Source organism: Athene noctua, chromosome Z (assembly GCF_965140245.1).
Source record: "Athene noctua chromosome Z, bAthNoc1.hap1.1, whole genome shotgun sequence".
Taxonomy (NCBI): Eukaryota; Metazoa; Chordata; class Aves; order Strigiformes; family Strigidae; genus Athene; species Athene noctua.
Genome location: NC_134077.1, coordinates 73,872,566 through 73,885,870, shown reverse-complemented (window position 1 = coordinate 73,885,870; position 13,305 = coordinate 73,872,566).

The window sequence follows — 13,305 nt, the reverse complement described above, 5'->3', positions numbered from 1 at the left end:
CTGCTCTACCTCTAATAGCCTACAGCAAAAGAGAGGCGAAGAGTCCAGTTCTCAATAGGTTCAACTCAAGTTTCAGCAGAGTTTGTCTGGGCTGCCAAAATGTTTCTGAGCTACTTTGCAGAGACCCTGCCACGCTCTCACTGCACACTGAGCCAAAGGGCCAAAGCTTCAGCTAGTGCCAACCCCAGCAGCTCTCCTGGCTGATGAGCTGCTCCCAGCTAGATGGGAATCCATCTCTGCTGCCATCCCCAGGCCCGTCTGTGTCCTGAGCTCTTGGATGGAGCCTGAATGTGGATTTCTTTCCTCCTCAGTCCCACCTGGGAGCATTTGTTGTGGAGTGACCCCATCGCCACCAGTTGATGGCAACGCCACAGTGTTTCCTTATGTCTCTCCCAAAAGTGCATCTTTAATTGGGGTCCTGTGTTGCCCTGGATGAGCAAAAGAAGTGGAAAGCAACAGTCTCAGACCAAAAAAGTGAGAGAGGCTATGTCAGCTGGTGAAAGACAAAAAGGGTTGATGGTTGTCTAGACCCTTTAGCAACTGCAGTGATGATTTTGAGGCAAAAAGTATGGAAGTTGGTTCTGAGAATGACCTGGTCCTGGATCCTTAATGAAACCTGTTACTACTGCTGCAGGAACCCTCTCTGGTGTGCTCTTGGTTTACAGAACAACGAACACAAGCCTTTAAACAGTGAAAATAGAAACCAACTCTGTTGTGGTTTAAGCCCAGCTGGCAACTAAACACCACATGGCCACTCATGGGTCTAGACCAGGACAGAGAGGGCTCACCAGTTCTAATCATAGGGAAAACAGACTTGGGGAAAAAGCATCAATTTAATTTGTTACCAATCAAATCAGAGTAGGGAGATGAGAAAGAAAACTGGATCTTATAAACACCTTCCCTCCAATCCTCTCTTCTTCCTGGGCTTAACTTTACTCCCGATTTTCTGTCCTTCCTCCCCACCAGTGGGGCAGAGGGGCAGGGGATGGGGGCTGTGGTCAGTTCACCATCCGTTGTCTCTATCGCTCCTCTTCCTCAGGGAGAGGACTCCTCACACTTCCCCCTGCTCTAGTTGTGGGTCCATCACAGAGTCACAGCCTCTTTTGGACATTCCCCTGCTCCAGCTTGGGGTCCCCCCCAGGCTGCAGGTGGGCATTTGCTCCACCGTTCACGTCCCTGGGTGCAGGGGCACAGCCTGCCTCACCGTGGGCTGCCTCACGGGCTGCAGAGGAATCTCTGCTCCGACACCTGGAGCACCTCATCCCCCTCCTTCCCAGTCCTTGGGGACTGCATAGGTATTTCTCTGATATCGCACTCCTTTATGCAGTTTTTCCAGCAGTTTCTTGGGGGTTTTTCCACCCCCTTCTTAAATATGTTCTCTCAGAGGCACTATCACCAGCGTTGATGAGCTCAGCCTTGGCCAGCAGTGGGTCCAACTTGGAGCCAGGGAAGCTTCTAGCAGCTTCTCACAGGAGCCATCCCTGTAGGCCCTCTCCTGCTACCAAAATGCTGCCACACCAACCCAACCCAACATCCAAACTGCATTTCCCCTATCCCCCCACTATTAAGAAATGCTAGTGCTAAAATCAGAGGTTTCTATGAATATAGAATATTTAATAGATTATGGAAAAGCACGTAAAGAAGCAAATGTGATGAATCCATAAACCTTTTCGTCTTCCATAAGCATAAATCGGAAGGGAGGTTGAACTTGGAGAATCCAGAAGGGACTTCCATTTACTTGCTAGCTAATTATCACACTATACCTACCGACTCCTCTAAACAGAAGAGAAACAGACAAACAGTGAGGGAAATGCACTTAGTCTATCGAGTCCTAAACCACCAGGAATCGCATGTCTTGCATGGAATATAACAGGTGCTCTCCTTTAGCCCTGAAGGAACATATGTCCTGTCCATGGAAAACCAGCCAACCAACCAACCAACTAACCAACCAACCAACGAACCAACAAGATAAAATATATATTTCACATTTCTTCCTTTAAAAGTAAAAAAATAAGTAGTGATATATTTCTTCTCTGGAGGAAAGTCATGTACTAGAGACTTGTGGTGTGTCCTTTAAAGACATAGCAGACAGTTCTTGTGGTGGTATTTTTTTCTCCCATCAGTGTTTCTGTAAATAATCCTACAATGAAGCTGGTAAAAGTCAATGTAGATGTCTCTGTCTCTAGAAAAACTTGCCCCCTGGGAGTCCCACTAGCATGGGGGGAGCATCCTACTAAAGTCTGTGGGCTTTGAAGGGTGTCTGGCCTCTTACATGAGAGATGCCAGATTGCTCCAGTCACTTCATCCGCTGGCAAAGAGGCATCAAACAACTTCTCAGTGTTGACAGAGTTGGAGAGGTAATCTCTCTCTTCATCCCAGGGATGCTGCAGGAGGGAAGTGGCCATCCAGGTTTCAAAGTCCAGGTTGTTCTGGTTGGATTTGGCGAGGACCTGCTCCTGTCCCTGGGGACAGTCCCTACGTTGCCTGTCTCCTGTTGAGTCCAGGTTGCCTGTCACGGTGTTGTTTGGAGGCGTGAACTCCAGATCCTCAAAAAAGGAGACTTCTTCCTTCAGGCTGATGTCTTCCCAGTCCAAGTCCCCCTTTAGTGATCCCAGCTCATCCTGACTCAGCAAGGCAGAGCTGGAAAACTGAGGTGCCTTAGCCCCATCGGGTTTGGAGAATTTGAAGGTGCTGATGGGGGGGGTTCCGACATGGCTCTTACACCCCCAGGCTCCTCCTTTGGATTTTTCAATCATGGTTTAGTATAAAGAACACCAGACCTTTTGGTAACAGATGGGATTCACCTGTCCCAAAGGGGGAAAAGGATCTTGGTGCAGGGGTTACCTGGGCTCATTGAGAGAGCTTTAAACTAGATTTGAAGGGGGGAGGGGACAAAACTGGAACTCCCAGACATAAGCCCCAGGGTAGATCACCAGAGTTTGTGGGCTGGTGTGCCAGCAATGACCCTCACCCTGCCATCTCAGTGGAGGCAAGGGATGGAGACACGCAGCACAACAAAGATACAAGGGATATTGATGTATCAGTATCTGTGTTAACACCTGTGAAAGGTCAGGCCAGACTTAGGATCTCTAAATGCAAAAAGGTGCTGGGGTCATCAGCCCATCTGAATTGCATGTAGTGCAATGCAAACAGCATAGGTAATGAACAGGAGGAGCTTGAAGCCATGATGCAGCAGGAAAATTATGATGTAGTGGCTATCACAGAAACATGGTGGGATGTCCCCCGTGAGTGGAGTGCACCAGCTGATGGCTACAAGCTCGTGAGGAGGGACAGACAAGGAAGGAGAGGTGGTGGGGTGGTGCTGACTGTTATGATTGCTTCGAGCACAGGTGTAGTGAAGACAGGGTAGAGTGTGTTTGCGTTAGAATCAGGAGGAAGGCCAACAGGGCAGATATCATAGTGGAGTCTTCTATAGGCCACCCACCCAGGACAGAGAGGTGGATTAAATATTCTAGGGGCACTTAGGAGAAATGTCATGACTGCTTGCCCTTGTTCTTGTGGGTGACTTTAACTTCCCAGACATCTGCTGAAAATACAACACAGCAGAGTGGGACCAGTCCCAGAGATTCCTGGAGTGTGTGGCAGATAATGCCCTGACACAGCTGGTGAGTGAACTAACCAGAGAAGGTGCCCTGCTGGATCTCCTCTTTGTGAACAGAGAAGGACTGGTGGATGATGTGGCAGTTGGAGGCTGACTAGGGCATAGCAATCATGAAATAATGTAGTTCTCTATTCTTAGAGAGGGCAGGAGAGGGGGCAGCAGGACTGACGTCCTGGACTTCCAAAGGGCTGACTGTCTTGTTTAGGCACTTGCTTGAGAGAATCCCTTGGGATATAGTCCTGAAGGGTAAAGGCGTCCAGGAAGGCTGGGCATGCTTTAAGAAGAAAGTCTTAACGGCACAGGAGCAGACAGTCCCCAGGTTCTGTAAGAGAAGCCGGTGCCAAAGACCACCCTGGCTGAAGAGGGAGCTTTGGCTGCAACTCAGGGAGAAAAGGAGAGTTTACAGCCTTTGGAAGAAGGGGCTAGCCACTCACAGTGATTCCAAAGAGGCTGTGAGGCTTTGCAGGGTGGAAATCAGGAGGGCTAAAGCCCAGCTGGAAATTAATCTGGCTTCAGAAGTCAAGGAGAACAAGAGATGTTTCTATAAGCACGTCAACGGCAAAAGAAAGTAGATGCGGGAGGAAACATGGCAATGAGTGATGGAAAAGGCTGAGGTGCTTAATGTCTTCTTTGCCTGTCTTTAATAACAAGACTGGTTGTACTGAGGGAATCCAGCCTCCACATCCAGAAGACAGAGACTGGGAGAACAACCCCCCTGCAATCCAGGAGACAGTCAGTGACCTGCTGCATCACACAGACACACACCAGTCTATGGGACCAGACAGCATACACCCGAGGGTGCTGAAGGAGCTGGCTGGGGTGCTCGCCAGGACACTTTCCATCATTTACCAGCAGTCCTGGCGGAGCAGGGAGGTCCTAACAGACTGGAAATTGGCCCGTGTGATGCCCATCTATAAGAAGGGTCAGAAGGATGATTCGGGAAATTACAGGCCTGTCAGCTTGACTTCAGTACCCGGGAAGCTGATGGAGCAGCTCATCCTGAGTACCATCACACAACACATGCAGGACACCCAGATCATCAGGCCCAGTCAGCATGGGTTTGTGAAAGGCAGGTCCTGCTTGACAAACCTGATCTCCTTCTATGACAGGGCGACCTGCTGATTGGGTGAGGGAAAGGCTGTGGATGTAATTTACCTTGACTTTAGCAAGGCTTTTGACACCATTTCCCCCAGAATTCTCCTGGAGAAACTGGCTGCTTGAGGCTTGGACAATCAAACGCTTTTCTGGGTAAAAAACTGTCTGGACAGCCAGGCCCAGCGAGTTGTGGTGAACAGAATTAAATCCAGTTAGTGGCCGGTCACGAGTGGTGTCCCCCAGGGCTCGGTGTTGGGGCCACTCCTGTTTAACATCTTTATTGATGATCCGGACGAGGGGATCGAGTGCACCCTCAGTCAGTTTGCAGATGACCCCAAGTTGGGTGGGAGTGTTGATCTGCTCGAGGGTAGGGAGGCTCTGCAGAGAGACCTGGACAGGCTGGAGCCATGGGCTGAGCCCAACTGGGGGAGTTTCAATAAGGGCAAATGCCGGGGGCTGCCCTTGGGCCACAACAACACCCAGCAGCGCTACAGGCTTGGGGAGGAGTGGCTGGAGAGCTGCCAGTCAGAGAGGGACCTGGGGGGGTTGATTGACAGCCGGCTGAACAGGAGCCAGCAGTGTTCCCAGGGGGCCAAGAAGGCCAATGGCATCCTGGCTTGTGTCAGCACTAGCGTGTCCAGCAGGGACAGGGAAGGGATCTGTGGAGAAGTTTTTGGAAGATAACGGCCACCTGGTCCTTGATACCGACATGAGTAACTCTCTGCTAGCTGCCCCTGTGTAAAGAACTACTGTTCAATGTTCCTCTCTGGCTTGCCACTGCATAGAGGGCTATTGTTTAGCAAATTCCTTAACTAGAGATATGGAGTGAAGTTGAAACATCCAGTAGGAGGTCCATAGGCTTGTGCTTCTTGCGTGTGCTTCTCGCGTTGTACCAATGAAATATGAGTTATATTGTGTGGACAGTAGCTTAGAACCAATCACAGCTTGTTTAGTTGTATGCGATCACGCCTTAATAGTATATGAGATGCTCTATGCTTAATAAAATTGGATCAAGCTGGCAAACCATATTGGTGTTATTCTTGATACCTGGGCTTCATCCGTCGACAAAATGGCGCCCAACATGGGGCTGCCTTCTTCTTAAAACATCGACCAAGATGTGGCGATGAGCGGAGAACTTTGGATAAAAGCGGCGCAGGGAAACACAGAAGCCGGCACACCGACGCACTTCTGGAGTTAGGAGACAGTTCTGCAGGCTCTCCTCTGCGAAGGTAAGCTGCTATGGCACAAGAAGTGGTAGCAGCGATAAGGCTCCTCACAAGTATACTCTCTAAGAGAGGTAGTGATGTGAGTCAGTCCAGGCTAAAGGACTTGGTGCAATGGGCACAGGAACAACAGCTTTGCCTTAGTGCCTCTATGTTATTTAATCCATCCGAGTGGAGGGCTGTAGGAGATTTACTGTGGAAATTTACTATAAAGAGTGGAAAAGCAGGAAAGAGAGCAAAGGAACTTGGATCGGTGTGTTGGGAAGTGATTACTTCTTTACAAGAGATGAAAGCTGAGCGGAAATCGCCGCTGCAGCAATAGAGGCGTTACAATCAGATAACACAGAGGTGAACAAAGCAGCAGCCACCCCACATTGTCGAGTGGCAAAATTTTTTGGCCTTGATGTTACTAAGTTGCCAGTTCGTGGTATGTCAGCTCCTGTTGGTACTTCTGCAGCAGAAGTCATAGCTCGTGTGGAAGGGGGGGTACAAGCAGTGCAGTTCCGGTTCCAACTGAGAATAAAACGGAAGTGAAAGAGACTGTTTCTAAGATGGAGGACGTTAAGAAAGAGGAGGCGGAGCAAGGTGGATCTAGCTGCCACCCGTGAGCATATCCATCCCTTCCGGTTTCTGGTTCCTCCTCTTCATCATCGTCAGCTAATAACTCTGGCAGTAACACGCCTCCAGCAGCTCCTGCTGCAGACGACCCAGAAAATGACAAACTGTTACATCAACTAATGAAAAAACTGGAGGAGTTGCATCCCAGTGCTGAGATAAAAAAGGACTCTTTAAAATCTACCACTTGGTGGCTCTCTAATGAAGGCCCTGCAATTCCTTCTGCACCACCACCACCACCACCAGCAGCTACAACAAATACAGCTCCGGCTACACAACAACTTCCATCTTATCATACTACAGTATCTAACCTTGATCCTGTGCAACGACGATGGACTGGAGTAATCCGAGATGCTATTTTAGAAGGAGATTGGAAAACAGCTGGATCTTTAGCCTGCCCCATTATGGGAAAAAACTAAAACAAATTGTGCGAAAAGATTTGCATGGAAGCGTAAATCTAAAAGGAGAAAACACCGTTAGGCTATCATGATGTGGTTAACATTAATGTGGATTTTAGTAAATGTGTCAACATTAGTAATATCAGATTTGACAAAAATTGATGTCAGAACAAATATGTGGGTTACATGGGTGAATCAAACTGGCCAAGATTCATTTTGCTTGAGCCTTGCTTCTGCTACTGTCCCTTTTAGGACATGTTTAATTGGATATCCCTATTTTGACCTTAAGGATTTTGATGGTATGATTCTCAACTTTGCTCAGGCTCAGAATCTTTTTCATGGTGTCATAGGGAATTGCATGACCCTCTATAACAGTATAAAAACATGTCATGATCTGTCTTGGCCTTTATTTCAAGGACGAATAATCAATAGTCTCAACATCCATGCCCTGAATCCAATACAAGAATTAGAATTAAAAGGATCCCTTATGGCTCATGAAAGTAAAAACACAGGAGGAATGCCATGGGGATGTTTTTACTTTGCAACATTTGATACTCATTTACGCTCCTTAACATTAGTCCAGACAGACTTCAGCCAGGCTTGACATATAGTCTTTTACCCTATGCTACTGATGTTTCTTCTCCCCGGCCTGGTTTACATCTCTTCAGTAATTATTGTGGAAGCATGGAGGCTTCTGTATTTTTAGGTTCACGACTACCAGAAAAAGGAATATGTAATAATGGTAGTGCTAAAATGTTGCCCAAAGGGTATTTTTTGATTTGTAGAGATCGAGCCTGAGGAGGCATCCCAGGATATGCCTTTGGAGGACCTTGTTACATAGGGAAACTTACATTGTTTGCACCCAGTCAGCATGATCTCACACAAGGTAGAAGGAAAGCACGATCTCTAGGAATCCTGACTGAAAACTGCGAGGACAATGTGGCGCTAATGAGTAGAACTCAGTTATTTTTTGCTTCTTTGTTAGCGCCAGGTATTGCTTCTGCAAATGCTTTAGTTAACTTAGAAAAGTTGGCTTATTGGAGTGTAAAGCAATTTAATCTAACCTCAGAGATCATTTCAGCTTTACTAACCAATGTAGATAGTGTCAGACATGCCGTGCTACAAAATAGAGCAGCAATTGATTTCTTACTATTGGCACAAGGACATGGTTGTGAAGATTTTGATGGAATGTGTTGTATGAATCTGTCTGATAATTCTGAATCCATTCACAAGGCACTTAGCCTGATGAAACAGAATATACAGCACATTCAGCAACATCGCTCCGGATTTGATAGTTGGCTTCAGACTCTTTTCGGAAAATGGAATCTTCCCCTTTGGTTAGGTAGCTTGTTGCAGGAATTGATTCGATTTTGCCTTTATATTGTGATTGCAATGTTTATAATAGGTATTAGCATTTCGTGTATCAAGCGATTCATCACTAAGGTGACAAGACAAGTCCTGATTGTTCAAAAAGAAAAAGGGGGAGTTGTGGAGAAGTTTTTGGAAGATAACGGCCACCTGGTCCTTGATACTGACATGAGTAACTCTCTGCTAGCTGCCCCTGTGTAAAGAACTACTGTTCAATGTTCCTCTCTGGCTTGCCACTGCATAGAGGGCTATTGTTTAGCAAATTCCTTAACTAGAGATATGGAGTGAAGTTGAAACATCGAGTAGGAGGTCCATAGGCTTGTGCTTCTTGCGTGTGCTTCTCGCGTTGTACCAATGAAATATGAGTTATATTGTGTGGACAGTAGCTTAGAACCAATCACAGCTTGTTTAGCTGTATGCGATCACGCCTTAATAGTATATAAGATGCTCTGTGCTTAATAAAATTGGATCAAGCTGGCAAACCATATTGGTGTTATTCTTGATACCCGGGCTTCATCCGTCGACAGGGATCTTACCCCTGTACTGGGCACTGGTGAGGCCGCACCTCGATGACTGTGTTCAGTTTTGGGCCCCTCACTCCAAAAAGGGCATTGAATGACTCGAGCGTGTCCAGAGAAGGGCAACGGAGCTGGTGCAGGGTCTGGAGCACAGGTCGTACGAGGAGCGGCTGAGGGAACTGGGGGGGTTTAGTGTGGAGAAGAGGAGGCTGAGGGGAGACCTCACTGCCCTCTACAGCTCCCTGAAAGGAGGGTGCAGAGAGCTGGGCTTGAGCCTCTTTAACCAAATAGTAAGCGACAGGACAAGAGGTAATAGTCTTAAGTTTTGCCAGGGAAAGTTTAGACTTGATGTCAGGAAGCATTTCTTTCCAGAAGTGGTTGTTGGGCATTGGAATGGGCTGCCCAGGGAGGTGGTGGAATCCCCATCCCTGGAGGGATTTAAGAGTCGGGTCGATTTAGCACTTAAGAATCTGGTGTAGTTGGGAACAGTCAGTGCGAGGTGAACGGTTGGACTGGATGATCTTCAAGGTCCTTTCCAACCTAGATGATTCTGAGAAAATGAACAAACCTTGTGTGCACATCAGGTGGTCTGAGTGCCAGTGCTGGGATAAACTGAATATGCAGAGAAAGTGCAGTTGGAATTTCCCTTTAAACCACACCAAGCTGTAAAACAGCTTGGGTGCAGGGAGCAGTCTAAATAGATCAGCATGTGAATGTTTTTAAAGGGGTAGATTGTGAGCCAGGCAGCCCAGCTGGAACTGTTGCTTGGCTGCTGGCCTCAGCTGCCTGCCTTCTGGGAGTGTGCTTTTGTTTCTCCTGCAAAAGACTTTCCCTAGTGAGAAGGCAAGTGTCCCCAGTGGGCACTCTTGTGGTGCAGGTGCTGGGCAATGACCTTCAAGCCTTTACTCCACAACTGATGGAGGCAGATACAGAGGGTCTGTCCCTGGCAAGCAGAGAAATGGGACCCGCCCAGCAAGGGGGGTGTGGTGGTTTGACCTTGGCTAAATGCCAGGTACCCATCAAGTCACTCTATCACTTTCCTCCCTTTCTCCTTGCTTTCTCAACAGGGCAAAGAGGGGAAAGAAAATAAGATAGACCAACCCTTGTGCGTAAAACAACAGCAGTTTTAATAGAAGCAAAGCGAAGCAAAGTGAAGCAAAGGTCTGTGTGTGGAAGCAAAAAAAAGAAAACAGATTTACTCTCTACTTCCCATGAAGAGGCGCTGTCGGGCCTTCTCAGGAAGCTGGGCTCCCATACGTGGAGTAGTTGCCTGGGAGGACCGAGGGTGACCCCACCCTATGGTCTGGAATATCCCCTTGGTCAGTTGGGGTCAGCTGTCCTGGCTGTGTCCCCTCCCAAGATCTTGCCCACCCCATCCCACTGGGGGAGGAAAAATGTCGGAAAGAGCCTTGGTGCTGTGTAAGCACTGCTCAGCAGCAGCCACAACACCAGGGTGCTACCAACACCCTGCCAGCTCCCGGCATGAACCACAGCACCGTGAGGGCTGCTATAGGGGAAATCCAATTCCAGTTCAGCCAGACCCAGTACAGTCTCCACCCCTTATTCCATACCATTTACGTCATGCCCAGGTCCCACATAACACTCATTTATCCATTCCATAAGCTTTCTTCACTCCTTCAAAGGTTCAGTGACTTGGCTCCCATCTGTCAAGACGGATGTTCAGGACAGAAGTATGCTCGACTGTTGGACTCCAGCACCGGCTAGGTTTGGGTTGTCATTGCATGTATATTGTTCACTCTTCATCATTCCTACTTCCTCCATCAGTTCCTGCAACATACAACTCATCCCACAGATTACTTTTCCCCCAAGGTTAAATGTCCTTGAGGCACACACTGAGTAGCCCCATCCTCCCACATTGCACACCAAGTACATCCAGGTGCCTGAGCAAAGACAATCCCATGAGTGGGCTTGCCTTTTCCCAAGGGAGGAGCAATCCACACTGCCTTCCCCAGCCATTTCCCTGTGTGTACTACAGGGACCCTATCTCCTCCCACAGTATGAAGGGGGTTTGCTTGGGCAGGACCAGGACAGTTAACAGATCCTCTGGTGTTCATTAGCCAAGTGGCTTCTGCTAAATTTATATCCCAGTGCTTCCATCCACCATTGTCCAAAGCTCCCAACATAGTCTTCAACAGTCCATTATATCTTTCAGTCTTCCCAGATGCTTGTGGGTAATAAGGGATGTGATATACACACTCAATGCCATGTTTCCTTGTCCAGGAGTTTATAAGATTATTTCGAAAATGGGTCCCATTGTCTGATTCGATTCTTTGAGGAGTACCATGTCACCATAAAATTTGCCTTTCAAGACCTAAGATGGTATTTCCAGCAGTGGCATGATTTACAGGGTACGTTTCAAGCCCACCAGTAGTTGTTTCCACCGTGGTGACAATGTAGCGCTTGCTTTGGCGTGTTTGTCGCAGTGGTCCAATATAGTCCATCTGCCAGGCCTCACCATATCAAAAACTCAGCCATCGCCCTCTGTTCCAGGGAGACTTGACTCGTGTGGCTCGCTTGATTGCAGCACATGTTTCACATTCGTGAGTGACCTGTGAGATGGCCTCCATGGTCAGGTCTACACCTCGATCCCGAGCCCACCTGAACATTGCATCTCTCCCAAGATGCCCTGATATTTCATGGGCCCATCGAGCTACAAACAGCTCACCCTTACACTCCCAGTCCAGGTCCAGCCGAGCTACTTCAATTTTGGCAACTTTGTCTGCTTGCTCATTGTTTTGATGTTCTTTGGTGGCACGGATTTTGGGCACATGAGCATCTACATGACGTACCTTTAGAGCCACGTTTTCCACTCGGGCAGCGATGTCCTGCCACAATGCAGCAGCCCAGATGGGTTTACCTCTGCACTGCCAATTGGTCTTCTTCCACTCCTGTAGCCACCCCCACAGGGCGTTAGCCACTATCTAGGAGTCAGTGTAGAGATATAGTACTGGCCACTTTAGGGCTAGGTGGATCACTTTTACTTCTGCAAACTGACTTGACTCGCCTTCTCTTTCAGTGACCTCAACGATTTGTCTTGTGGGACTCCACACAGCAGCTTTCCACTTCCTATGGTTTCCTACCACACGACAGGATCCATCAGTAAAGAGAGCATAACGCCTCTCATCTTCTGGTAACTCGTTATATGGCGGTGCCTCTTGGGCATGAGCCACCTCCTCAGGCAACGCTCCAAAATCTCTACCTTCTGGACAGTCCATGATCTCTTCCAGGATCCCTGGATGGTTGTTCTTCCCCAGTCGAGCCTGTTGCGTGATTAACGCTACCCATTTACTCCAGGTAACACTGGTTGCATGGTGTGTGGAAGGGATGTTTCCTTTGAACATCCAATGTAATACAGGCAATTGTGGTGCCAAGAGGAGCTGTGCTTCTGTACCAGCAACTTCTGAAGCTGCTTGAATCCCTTCATATGCTGCCAGTATCTCCTTTTCAATTGGAGTGTTGTGGGCTTCTGATCCTCGATATCCCCAGCTCCAAAATCCTAATGGTCGACCTCAAGCTTCACCTGGTATCTTCTGCCAGAGGCTCCATGTGAGTCCGTGCTCCACAGTTGATGTGTAAAGTACATTTTGCACAGCTGGTCCTGTCCGAACAGGCCCAAGAGCTACTGCCCGAGCTATCTCCTGTTTGTTGTGCTCAAAGGCTTTTTGTTGCTCAGGACCCCACTCAATATTGTTCTTCTTTCGGGTCACTTGATAGAGAGGGCTCACAAGCTGACTGTAACCTGGAATATGCATCCTCCAAAATCCCACAAGTCCTAGGAAAACTTGTGTTTCCTTCTTGTTGGTTGGTGGAGACATAGTTGCTATCTTGTTGACAACATCCAATGGCACATGACGGCGTCCATCTTGCCATTTTATTCCCAAGAACTGAATCTCTTGCGCTGGTCCCTTGACCTTGCTTTTCTTTATGGCAAACCCAGCTCTCAGAAGAATCTCAATTACTCTTTGTCCTTTCTTCAACACTTCTTCTGCCTCATTGCCCCACACAATGATGTCATCGATGTGTTGTAGATGTTCAGGGGCATCACCCTTTTCCAGTGCAGTTTGAATTAGTCCATGACAAATAGTGGGGCTGTGCTTCCACCCCTGGGGCAGTCGATTCCAGGTATACTGGACGCCACTCCACGTGAAAGCAAACTGTGGCCTGCACTCTTCTGCCAAAGGAATTGAAAAGAATGCATTGGCAATGTCGATTGTGGCGTACCACTTGGCTGCCTTTGACTCCAGTTCATATTGGAGCTTGAACATATCTGGTACAGCAGCACTCAGTGGTGGCGTCACTTCATTCAGGCCACAATAGTCTACTGTTAACCTCCACCCTCCATCAGACTTTCACACCGGCCATGTTGGGCTATTAAAAGGTGAATGTGTCTTACTGATGACACCTTGGCTCTCCAATTGACGAATCAGTTCTTGGATGGGAACCAG